General features: G+C 38.5%; 1 non-coding gene across 1 annotated transcript; it reads right to left on the bottom strand.

Annotated features, from left to right (window-relative positions):
* Positions 1 to 8,995: 8,995 nt before the first annotated feature.
* trnak-uuu (transfer RNA lysine (anticodon UUU)) lies at positions 8,996 to 9,068 on the bottom strand. The gene has a single exon. It is a non-coding gene; the product is annotated as a tRNA-Lys (tRNA).
* Between the last annotated feature and the right edge of the window lie 4,672 nt (positions 9,069 to 13,740).

Below are 13,740 nucleotides of genomic sequence, written 5' to 3'. Positions count from 1 at the left end.
TGAGCTTAGTAAACCGTTCATTTTTTAGATTATACTAAAGAAGATATTAATCATCATTTATTTGGGAAGTAATATTATATAATTTTCTCCTAGCTGCGGTGCTGAAGTCCCACCCTACATCAACGGAAAAAGAAATAAAGGAGCACGCAATGTGTTACGTGAAGAATGTATATGCAAGGCAGGGGGCCAGGAGATCTGGACACTGAAAATAATAGGTTTTTGGTTCTAACTGTTAGGACAATTAGACAGGGTTTGCAAATAGTGGACAAAAATCGTCTTAACTTCCATTGTAATATTTTTTTTTCTTGGAAATATAGAAGTTGTACATTTTAAAATGTATATTTGAATCAAAATGTGGTTTTGAGTTAGTGTGTTAATGTAATTAGTTTTGTGTTTGTCATTACTATACTGTATATTGCCATGTTGCCAGAATTTGTAGCTGAAGTTTAAGACTAGTTGTGTTTTTTATGATTATTGCCCATATGTTGATTGTTGATTGTTGATTGTTATATAATTTGAAATACATATGTTTCAGGTGTGAATGTGTATTTTCAGAATAAATTTCTAAACCTAATCATTGGCTTGGTTTACTTGTTTCTACACCTATAAAACCTAACTTTGATGTATAATAGACCTCTACCCATATACGTATAATAGACCTCTAATGTTATCCGTATAATAGACCTCTAACCATATACATATAATAGACCTCTAACCATATACGTATAATAGACCTCTAATGTTATCCGTATAATAGACCTCTAACCATATACATATAATAGACCTCTAACCATATACGTATAATAGACGTCTAAAGTTATCCGTATAATAGACCTCTAACCATATACGTATAATAGACCTCTAAAGTTATACGTATAATAGACCTCTAACCATATACATATAATAGTCCTCTAAAGTTATCCGGAACTCCAACCATATATGTACAGTATAATAGTCCTCTAAATTTATCCGTATAATAGAACTCCAACCATTTATGTATAATGAACGTCTAAACATAGACGTATAATTGACGTATAACTTTAGACGTATATTAGAATTTCATTCTAGACGAATTGTAGACCACATTTAGACGTCTAAGGTATGCGTTTAATAGACGTATATTATACGTCTTTTGCCCACTGTGTTGGTTCACAACGATCTTGAAGACACGGCCATGTAGAGCACAGTGTGATATTTGTACTATAAAAGACCAAGTGCTCAAAGTGACGTCTGCGTTTACCTTTGAAACTTGCTTCAAAGTAAATCAAGACGTATGTCTGTCTCGCTGTGTGTGCTCTTATCTGTCCATCTCTCTCTCCTCTTCTCTCACTCTGTGCAGTCTGTGCAGAGTATCTGAAGGGGATGCAACACCACTTGGCAAAGAAGAAAAATTTTCAGAGGCAGAATAAAAAATCATTATTCTCTTCTCAGTCAGATTCACAGCTCAGACTCACACTCAGACAGAAGCTCAATGCTGTACTGCTCTCTATCCTCACAATCCAGAACCAGAAGATATTCAGACAATCAGTGCTGCTACATGAACAATATCAGACAGAACAGCCTGGACTCAAGTCACATTTCCCCCTTTTCCCCTTTCTCCCAGCCCTCTTAGAGACATAAAAGAGCTCCTGATTCTCCTCTCTGTGAACTGGGCTCAGGGGTCACTGATCTGGCAGCTGTGGGCTCTGTTCCAGGGCAGAAGCAAGAAACTTCAATAAACCCTTTCCAGGACTTCCAGCCCTTCAGTATTACTTTCTTTAATGTATATCAGCCTCCAAACATGTTTTTTAAGTGTTTTATAACACAAGTGAGTGTGGAATTATTTTTGTATTTATGTAATAAACACCAGTATTGACACTCTGATCAGTATATTGATTATTAGTAGCCAAAGGCCGATGGTCGTGACTAAAATAGTGACCAGTTGACCAGTCTGTAGCTCTGAGCAGTGGGACTCAGATCACACAGAAGAAGATCTGTCTGTGTGTGATTCCACACCAGCCCTGGGATTCAGCTGCTCTCACAGACAGTCTTATAAATGTACAATTAGTTGAAGTCTAGTTACAATTATAAAGTTAAGTGAAATCATCAGACTACCTATAGAAGTGAGAGCTTGGTGGAAATAAAACCAGTATACACCTCCAGGATCAGGAGTCTGATCCTCCTGGCTCTTTTACTCTGAAGATTCGTGTAAAACCCTTAAAAGCGCTTATTTCAGGGACTCGTGCTCGTTCTCTACTGCTCCACACGGGTACGCTTTGTAACGCATTAATCTGTGAAGTAAACTATTTTTTTTCTGTTTAATGATTTTCATTCCTCGGTTTGTCACTCTCCTTCTCCAACTGTTATAAATCTCCTCTCTTCACAGCCCGGTTTAGTTTTTTGGAGATGTTATATTTGTATGAAAACCAGGAGTCTCCTCCAGCAGAGATGCACTACTTTTTAAAACTTTTTTTATTAAACGTATAGAATTTACAAATTTAACTACAACCAGAAGATTAAGAAACATGTACAAGAGAAAAAAACACAACAGAAAAAAAACATATAACCACCAGAGGTAATGAAGTAAATTATGTGATCAAATTGTATTTTTACATATATCATGTTTTCCTTGCTTTATTATTTCTCAGTTATTTATAGAATTTAAATAGTGTTTCAACATGCATGCGTTTCCTGTATAAAATAAAAATCAGCACTCACTTTTTTACAAAACAAAAAAAAACGCTTTTCTTTTTGCAACATTGTACCTCTGGCATTCATGAAAAAGACACACAAAAGCAGCAGAGACGCGCTCTGCTCTGTCAGAATAAGCGCTGTGATGTCACAGACACCAGCCAGAGCACCGGGATCAGAGAGAGAAAGAGCGTGGGAGGCGCACGGAGCGCACGGAGAAGAACCGTAGAAAAATCGATTAACTTCACCGATTGGTGAGTACTGATTCTTTTCTTGACCCTGTTTAAGTATCTAGAGAACAGTTAATAAAGACTGTATCGACCAATTACCATAGTGCGTTTAGGGTTAATAATGTTCAATCCGAAATTAAACAATGATTATTCATATTATTATTTAGGTAACTGTATCCTAGAGCTAGAAAATGATATTTCAAGTTCATAAATGTATGTAACAGTTTAAATGCATTTTTCCAGTGTTTATAAATCATAAGAATGGTAACCACGGCGACAGGCGCCTCGTCACTGCACGCGTCTAAGTGTCTCGCATTTGTCACAGAGAGCGGTGTGACGTCACGAGCAACGAGCAGCAACTAATACTAATATCAGTGTCTTCATGTTAATATTACTGAGTATTATTACATGTGAGTATTAATGACAGTGGCACTACTGATTGTTTTAGTTTTAATGTTCATATTCATGTTAATATTAATTATAATTATAGTGTTACTGTTGTAGTATTAGTAGTATTTATATTTGTGTTATAGTGTATCTGTAGGTAAGTGAGTTTGTAGTATCTGTGCGTGTGTGGGTGCGTGTCTGGAAGTGTGTGGTGTCTGTGTGTGTGGGCTGTGTGTCTGTGAGTGTGTAGGTATGTGTCTGTGAGCTTGTTGTGTCTGTTAGTGTGTGAGCGTGTGGGGTCTCTGAGTGTTTGGTGTCTATAAGTGTGTGTCTATGAGTATGCATAGTGTCTATTTGTTTCTGTGAATGCATGCCTGAGAATGTGTGTGTATGGTTTGTGTCTGTGAGTGTGTAGTGTTTGTCAGTGTGTAGTTTTATATTTGTAAGTGTATGTGTGGGCATGTCTGTCAGTGTGTGTAGTGTCTATGTGAGTATTAATGATGATAGCATTACTGATAGTTTTAGTTTTAATGCTAGTATTTATGTAATATTAGTGATACTTATAGTGTTAGTGTCAGAGTATTAACACTCATCATCATCATGTTAGTTTTCATGAGAGTATTACTGTTATTATAAGTATTATTAGTCTAGTAGTAGTTTTTGTCAGTGTTAGTAACAATGATAGTGTAAGTTTTGGTGATTGTGTTACTGTTGTAATATTAGCAGTATCTGCATTAGTGTTAGTTATAGTGTGTCTGTACCTAAGAGTGTATGTAGGTGTCTTTGTGCGTATATAGTGTCTATTTGTGTATCTGTGAGTCTGTGAGTGTATATATGTGAGTGTGTGAGTGTCTTATTGTGTGTATAAATGTGTGATGTGTCTGTGAGTGTAAATGTGTGTGAGAGTGTAGGTGTACAGTATATCTGTTAGTGTGTGTGAATGTGTGTGTAGGTGGGCTTGGGTTCCACTGATGTGTCTGACAGAAGTGACCCATCAACAGGTGTTGAGTTCCAGAGCCGCTTGCAAATAAAAACACTTTCTAGAGTCCAGGCCAACTTCCAGAGAGCTGTGAGTTTTCTGTTTTTATCAGTATTAGTAATAATGACAGAAGTAATTCCCACGCAAATGATTATTAACCAAGACAGACATCAGAAAATATCGCCTTTGCAATGATGTCACTCCTCTTCTTCATGAATTTTCTTTAATGACAGGACATTTCTCTCTCTGAGTGCCTGCTGCAAATAGTGTGACTAGCCATTTCTCTCCAATATTTTCTAGTTCAGTTATTTATCGCATATGAAATATTATTCTCATTAAGAATATTTTACCTGCAAAGTCACAGTGAAACTACTACAGCGAATGAACGTTTTTTGGGTGGAAAACGTTCAAAAGACTTAATGCTCCAGGGAAGGCTTGAACACACAACCTCATTATAACTCCACTGTGCACAGCTACATGCATACCACACACTGACCAACTGTGCTACTGGACTTCTGTAAGGCAGGCTCCTACACCGATTGTAAAACTGGCACAAACGTAGGGCGAAACACGGGGTTTTCGCTGTGGATACATCTCCACATGGGTGAAAGGGACAGTAAAATAGTAAGGTAAATAAAAGATACTGAAATATACAGTATGTGCTCACTGTAATGTAGGAAGAGGTGGTCAGACAAGCAAAACAGCTTTGTGGATAAGGTGAAGTGACATTGTTTTGTGTCAATTAGCCCACGAATTGTGCTTCATGTGCCTTAAGCTGTGCAATTTGTATGGTTGTTGAATGAGATTGGTTTCTTCACAAGCCCGGTCAATTGCCAGAGGAGAGCTTGCCGACACACTCCTTCATGAAGACTCTCTTTAAGATGATTACACCTTTCATTGTCAAGTCGCCTCCTTTGCATACAGTAGTAGCACCAACACTAAGAGAAAGGATGAGAAATGGCATTTATCAAATGATTGCAGTGTTTGTTTGAATGAGGATCCTTGTGTGCTGAACTGGCCTCTGGAGAAGTGTAGTGCAGTAAAGGAGAAGATTTGTGTCACTCAAGGCTGTAACGGAACAGAACAATACAATTACAATACTTTTATGAGAGTAAATAATACTGGTGAATCACAGTTCTTATAATGGTGAAAACAGGAGCAACTTCTCTACAGTTTTGACTGAAGTATTTAAACGGCAAGAAATAATATCACTATGCAATTAATTAATGCAATTGAGCTCCTCTAAATGTTCTAGTCTGATGAAACAATGTATAGAATTAGGTGACAATATCAGAATTCATTCAAATACACAAGATTAATTTTCAGCAGCAAAAATACGCTCGAAAATATTTTACAAGAAAGAAACCTTACATTCACCTAAATCAACATTCACCCTCTACGTTAGCAGAGAACAGTAGGACAGTTAGTTAGTGTCACTGGACACTCTGTCACAGAGGCTGATCTCTTCAGACTTCAATGAGTCTTCCAACTTGTCATAGCTGTTGAAGAAGCACCTGTTGAATCTCAACCGAAATTTCCTGAGAAATCGTTCAGCGAGCGATTCCTCCCTCTGGACTCTGCACTGAGCTGAAAGCTGCGCGAATTCCTCACTGTATGTCCTTTACTGTTACATGCGCTCTTGTGTAGATTATCTACTTGGAGAAATGTGACAAGAACACATCAAACTTTTTCCATATGTGAAGGAAAATGCTAAAGAGCCTGAAAACTTTGAACATTTAGGTTTGCGTGCTTTATATACTGTATATTCTTTACTATACTTTACTTTCCATATTTAGGGTGGAGCAGTGGCTCTGTGGCTAAGGATCTGCGCCTGTGGTTGTAAGGTTGCTCGTTTAAATCCCTCTGCCAGCAGAGGAATCCTACTCCACTGGGCTCCTGAGCAAGGCCCTTAACCCCAACTGCTCCAGGGCACCATACAATGGCAGATCCTGTGCTCTGACCCCAGGCTCTCTCCTTATCTGTGTGTCTCATGGAGAGCAAGCTGGGGTATGCAAAAAGATCATTCCTAATGCAATAAATTGTAAAGGGTTAATAAAGTGATGTTATTATTATTATTCCTTACAGCAGAGCAAACAAATTGTTACAAAAAACACCAGCTAATGTCCACCAGCGGAATTAACATTAATATACTGTAAAGTGCTGTTACTTGGGAGTGTTAATCTACAGATAAATTAAACAAATGGCATTTATAGCTCTAAAGAGGTTGACATAGACGTCTGTAACAGATCTTTTCAGTTCATTGCTGTTCCTCTGACTTGGTGAGCCTGTGGAATTTTAAAAGCGTTTTGCTTGCCTCTCATGTGGTCTGTGTACCAGTCCATTAAGAGCCGCACTATCACAGTGTCGTGTGTGGTCCTACAGAACTACACAGCTATCTACTGGAGTCGTCTTCTGTCCATTGCAGTTGAGAACAGATTTAATACGGAGCTGCGCAGAAATTTCTGCGGCAAATATCGCTGCAGAACTAGCCCGTGCACAACAACGAAGAGAAAAAGAAATACCACAGGGTCGCCCATAAGAGGGAAAAATAGAAATCAATTGTTAAAACAATTACAACACTCGACCTCTTACAGTGGTCTCGTGTTATTTTTCTTGCCATAAGAACAGTGGGATTCTTCAACTGTATTGTTCCCCATATGGTTGAATAATAATAATAATGATGATAATAATAGTGGTGGTAGCTGATCGTTCTTGTCTGTGGCCGAGTGACCTGTGTGAATACAGTATGTTGATTTATTCTCCTCAAGGCATCGCTTTAGCAATTCAAAGAGCGTGGGTTTTAACCCATTCAGTGCTTATTTCAACTAACGCCATGTTCCTTTTTCTAGGTCTTCAAATAGTTTACAATGTAGAGGTATCTTTAGTAATAAGAAAAAAGCTGCACCTCGGAGATCCATCTCACAAAAGCAGACTTCTTAAAGTGCACTTATGAGCTGTAGAACCTGAAGGAGTTCTCTCTCCTGGATATTAAACATGCAGATAATGAAATCAGTGATTTATGATATCTGCAACCTTCCAATAAATACATCTAAGACATGTAACAATCCCATTGTGCAGCTTCAGTGGCACAGTTGGTCGGTGCATTGTCCTTATATAGCAGTACATAATGGAGTCATGCTGAGGTTGTGAGTTCAAGCCTGCAGTGGTTTTGCCTGTGATTTCAGCTGCAGAAACTTTCTGTTGGATTTAGGTTGGTTCTTCTGTTACTTTTTCCGCTCGATGGAGCTTTATTAATGCAGGCACACCTGCTTCCTCGGCATTTTATTTTATCGCTGCTCACAAACCAACATACTGCAGACACCTCTGATACTGTCACTGCTTGTGGGCCACGTGTTCCTGCTGTCAGCCTGTATACCATGCTCATGCACGTCTAGAAACATTACTGCTCTAGTACAAGAGCGAAAGACTAAACGAAATCGCACCCACTTTGAAAAAATCACGTTTGACAAACCATAGGATGACAAGAATGGGATTCTTTGGTTGTTTGAGTACATAAATCAAAGACACTGCGTTCAGCATATTCACATCAGGCACTCGGACAGAGATAAACCCAGAGAAATTCTTCTCACATTTTAATCTGTAACTGCAGGATTCAACAAATTGTTAATTATCTCAACTTCACTTACGATTTTTAAACAATTTACAAAGCCCACAGTGGATGACATTTGGTTCCGGCACACATCAGTTGCTTGGAATATCATTGTAATATTTAATTTGCTTTCCCGTCACACCACTTTTATTAATAATGAAGTTTATCAATACACGTTTGTTTAAAACATGTCATTTATTATTGATACAGTTTCATTCTGTCTTTATTAGGAGCTGTATCACAGCTAATGCATGTAAAGCCTTAAGTACGTGATAGTGTGAGTTCAGTTATCCCAGGGTGTGAGGAGAACTGAAATTTAGTAAATACATATTTTAATAGAGTGTAAATCTTCAAAGTGTTCTGTCACTTCAAAAGCAAATTACAGGAGCAGGGATTGAACCCACATAGACATTTGCTTATTGAGCTTAAGTCCAACACCTTAACCACTCAGCCATCCCTAAAAACAGTTCCAGCGCTCTGTTACACAGTTCATTGAATATATTTATTCATTGAATATATTAATTTAATATATTTGTTATATTTTTGAATGGAATGGGACTGTACACTGGTGGTTCCCAGGGGAAAACAGGGTTATTGAGCCATTGGGTATTCTGAGAATAAATTGGGTGGGTGAATGTAACCGTGTGGTAAAGTAAAACAGTCTCCTTAGATGAAGCCCTACAGATGCAGCCCCTGAAAGTGTATAAGACTTAAAATTTATAGTACTGCTGACACACATGGAGCCTCTACATCAGACCGAAATAGCGATGTGTTCGCTTAATTGTGCTGAGGATCTCCTCATGAATCTGTCTCATTCATCAATGGAAATAGAAGCTGTCACTGTAAACTTGGAAGTGATGTTCCACAGTGTGCCTTTCCCCTTGTTGTATTCAAGAGTACTCACTGTGTGAGCTCCTCACTGCGTTTCCTTTTCTTTTCCTGTGATTATCTACATGGAGTGTTGTGACAAAATAGTCTTGAACATTTTCAGTTTGTGAAAGGAAACACTAAAGAAAATACAAGTGATTAACTTTTAAAATATCGACAGTACAGCTAGAAGAGTGGAAGATAAAATACGATTTATAATTAAATTCACAATACACTTAAGGAAAACACAAACGCCCGAACAGGGACTTGAACCCTGGACCCTCAGATTAAAAGTCTGATGCTCTACCGGCTGAGCTACCCGGGCTCTACATGGTGAATGACACTGTTGTGATCCTCGCAAGTCACATGTCTCTTCTTGTGCCGAAGCGCAGTCATACAGTACCTGACCCGTCTGGAATGTCTACTGACAGACTTTATCCAGAAGTGACGGCACCACTCCCAGCAGAATGAGTGAGAAATACAGCATGACATAGGTAGTTAAGGGGCTCCCACAATTCATCTTTCCTCACATTACTGATTTTTTCAATAGCATTTTGACCTTTTTTCACTGTCAGATTTTTTCGCATTTAATAAGATCTTAAAATCAACAACATTAAGAACGCAAACAAATGGAACATTTTTTGGAACAACAGTTAAAAAAAAACGTTTCAATGCCTTGGTTCTATAAGTGTGCACACCCTTTATAAACGGAGTTGTAACTATGCTGAAATTTAAAGAGCATTTCTGTAGAGAAAAAAACATTTTTTCTGCCTTGATGTTAAGCTCAGGGAGCCTGCCTTTTAGAAATTATATCTCTAAACACCTTGCGCAGCCTCCCGAGAGACTAACAAATATTGTTTTGAGAAATTGGCTAACACACCGGAAGGCACTAACGTTTCTCTTCGTTAAAGTATGTCAGTAACTGTTTAACCCAAAATGTTTGTAATTGTGAATTTGTTAAAATTCAATAAATAGTCTATCAGCAGCAAGAAATTATTATGAAAGTAAGGTGTTTTTTATATCATAAACTGTAAGACATGAAGAGAGTTTACAGGTCGTATCCTTCGCTTTGTCTTTTAAATTAAGCGTTCGGGATTCAAACCTGTGTTCGGACTGTTGTGTTTCTTGAATTTCTTGCAATCATCAAATGTCGTTGTTTGGTCCATCAGTTTTTTTCTCGGTTGTACAATGGAATTCGCGCAGTTTTCAGCTCAGTGTGGAGTCCAGAGGGAGGACTCGCTCGCTGAATGATCTCTCAAGAAATCCCGGGTGAGATTCAAAAGGTGTCTTCTTCAACAGCCACGACACGTCTGAAGACCTCTGGATTTCCTGAATATGACATAAAATTAGTTCAAATCATTTGGTAGTTAACAGAACTAAATGCTTTAGAGGTGCATTTAAAACAGCAGAGCAACACCGTAGCACTTCGAGTGTGCCCGAGTTTAATTGTGTGAACTTGGCTCTCTATGAACATGAGCATTCAACAGAAGATTGCAATGTGAGCACAGAAATATAAAGCACCTGGAGATGCTGGGACCTCATACATGCAAAGCATGCGCTCTACCACTGGGGTATATCCCCAACAGACTTATTAACAGAACTGAGATGTGCTGATGCTCTCTGAACACAATCCACCACTAACGAAGGATGCCTGCAGTTTCCCACTTTTGTGTTTCCTCTACTACAGAGTAAATTCATAGGAATGAAGAAATAAGGAAGGAAAAATAACCGCATCGAAGCTTCCAGAGATTGGTTAAAATGAATCCGTTATTTTTATATCCAGTCACACGGGCGACGATTATTGATTTATCGACGGGGAGTGCTTTTTTACCTCCTCACTCGACTACCTTGATTAAACTACGCATAGAACAACAGCAGTACAGATGATTTTCATGGACCGACTTGTTTTGTACAACTCGAGTGATAAAGTCCTGTCTGCAAATATTGTAGAAGAACGAAAAAGGGCGAAACAACGCTCCAACCACAGGAATGGTAACAGGAAGGATCATGTTATTTAATATGTCCTTTGGAGATACCTTGTCAACGCACACAGGCGTTAGAGCTGGACAAATAATTGATAGTGGTGTTTGTAAACAATCATTAAACATGTTATTTCTAAACCAGGAAGAAAGGAGCAGACTTAAACTTTAAGAGACAGAAACAACACCTTATCACAGCTAACATTAATTAAAATGACATCACAATAAAAGAGCGGAGCCTTGAGTGAATCAAATTAGTTTTCATTGGACGTCTGTCTCTTCATAACTTTGTAGGTGAGAGGGAGGATTGCGGAAATGTGCCGGTGTTTCTCAGAAGTGCGTTGGTGGTATAGGTGCCTTCTAAATAATTGAGCCGGGTTTGAATCCTGGTAGGTGCATCCCCAAATCTTTTCAAGAAAATCTGTGATCCGGTAACATATCTTTTGAAACTAGCATTCAAGGTAGGATACGTGTTCTTATATACCAAAAAACTCTATAAGGAAAAGGCAGATCTCTGTACACAAGACGGCAGTGCGATCTTAGAATTCCTGTGTTGTTGACGGATTCAGACTCCTTCTCAGAGGTCTTTGCTCACCAAATAACTTTGCAGCTGAGGAAGAGCACCCCGGAAAATACCAAACACAACAAGCGAGCGTGTTGGTTGCTCTTGCTCTTAATGCAAGGAGCTGTTTTTTTTTAATCATTATTAACCAAAAACAGCAGCACAGGTAGGTCGCATTTGTGATTATGTCACTTCTCTGCTTCAGCAAGGTCAATAAAAGACTCTGAAAGTAGTAAAGCAAAGCTGAACCCAAAATCATATTAGGAATTCTGAGCGATATATCCATACAGGTAATCCAATAAGAATGTTGAAATATTTGAATATCATCTCTCTATATATTTCGCTGCTTTTTACCAGGAGTAAAACTATTGGATTGAAGGAATGCTAACCGCTGGGTTAAAATGTATAGTTGTTATTTGGAGAAATCTGTAAACTCGTGATCTTATATGTTTTAAAAGACAGCACAGGAAAAAACGACAGTGCTGATTATTTTCCGGAGACAGAGCACTGATGACCTATCCGAGCTGATTGATAAAGCCCACCCAGTGGATACTCTAGCAGAACTTCAAAGAACATTCACCTCTGTATCCAAAGAAACCACAGGAACAACATCAGGAAGCACAATTAATTCCCCTTTTAATTTTTTCCTGTAAGGTATGCTATGTGAATTCATGAAGTTAATCCTCTGATCTCTTTTGAGCACGAACAAAGTATTTCTGATGGAGCGCTCTGTTCAAAGATAAGCTATTACCCCTGCCAACGATTCGGCGTGAAGAATTAAAAGTTTCACAGACAAAAGCAGCTCACCACCAACGCCAATATTAAATTTACTTGCCGGTACACTATCATGTGCACTGCCTCAAAAGTGATCTCGGCAGATGTTGTTCCCTACATAAAGCTGAACGTGCCAAAGAGAATTTCTGTTGAGAAAACAAAATATTTTTTCTGCCTTGATGTTAAGCCTGTCTTTTAGAAAGTCTATCTCTAAACACCTCCCGCAGCCTAACAAAAAGCGCTTTTACTGATCGTATTGCAGGTCTTAAAACACTAACATTTGGCAGCAGTGGGATTCGAACCCACGCCCCCAGAGAGACTGGAGCCTAAAATCCAGCACCTTAGACCGCTCAGCCACACTACCTTCCTCCATGTCCATCTTCCTCACATTGCTGGCTTGGAAAATGCCGGGGGCTTCAGCTCTTGTCGTCGGATCTAATGATATCATGACATGTGGAAGTGACTGCACCTTCATCTTCTGAGATGCTTTCAATAGCACAAATGCTACTTTCACCGGCACAAACATAGCAATAACGAAAGAGGTGGGTTTCATCCTTTGTGCTGTTTGTAGGGGCGCAACTCTATGTCGATCTACTGACTTGAAGAGCAAAAATCAAAATCCTCTGCTATTACTGTTGGTTTTTTCATAGTTTCTTTAAATCCTTCATTTGAACATAGATTTTGAAGGATATTGATGATAATACCACATAAATTGTGGTTTTCTTGTGATCGCCAATTTTTTTCAAATACCAGCCTTTTTTACAGTTCCTTGCGTGTATCACAAGGTATAATAGCCCCCCTCGCATCCTCAGCTAACATATTTTAAAATTACAATAGATTATACAGCATGCATGTTTACATTTATATTAAAATTAAAGTAAATATACCAGAATACATACAGTGCTAACCCAATAATTCTTGTCAGGTTCTCCAACAAATCTGCGTTGTTATTTTAACATGTTTCAGCTGAGGGTGCAACAGGAGTATAAATGAATTTTCCCGCCAGCCGTTCAAAGACCAAATTCCATGAGTGAACATTATTTTCTCAGAAGTTGCCGGTATTGGACTTTGCCGGTGGTAATGAATTATGTCCACAACTGTTGTAGTAGTTCCTTCTTGAAATTCGACACGTGCAAAGCACTCGTAATATCATAGGTGTTAAAGTTTGCTGAGTCTATTCGAGTCATGGTGTGTATCCCTGCCTATCATTGGGAGACGGGTAGCTTTTTTACACTCAGATTCCAATCTTCAATGCTTTGTGTGAGAGCTTACATAACTTTCATTTTCTCACATTTTCTGATGACTGTTCCAAAGGGGCACCCTGTCAATTCCGAATACTTTTCAAAAATCTGCCTGCATGTTTGATTATTGTCATTTAATTTAGAAAAAGTTCAATATTGATCATAACTAAAGAAAATAATGATCACGAACAAAAAAGGGATAAAGATGCGAGTCGATCTTGAATCACAGCTGGGTGACACGGTCTTCTGTTCTGATATGGTTGTATGAGAAACAGGAGGAATCGCCAATCTCCTATAGAACATGAGTTGAATCAGGAGTGAGACATTTCGTATACTCGTGCATATGTCAACGCCTGACCTACATCGTAAAACTAACATTAAGTTGTCAGAGACATTCATTTATATACAAACAAGAGACAGACCAAGTAATAATTCTACATT

Source organism: Lepisosteus oculatus, chromosome 14 (genome assembly GCF_040954835.1).
Source record: "Lepisosteus oculatus isolate fLepOcu1 chromosome 14, fLepOcu1.hap2, whole genome shotgun sequence".
NCBI classification, from domain to species: Eukaryota; Metazoa; Chordata; class Actinopteri; order Semionotiformes; family Lepisosteidae; genus Lepisosteus; species Lepisosteus oculatus.
The sequence above is the reverse complement of the archived record's forward strand: the minus strand, read 5'-3'. Positions and strand labels throughout refer to the sequence as shown.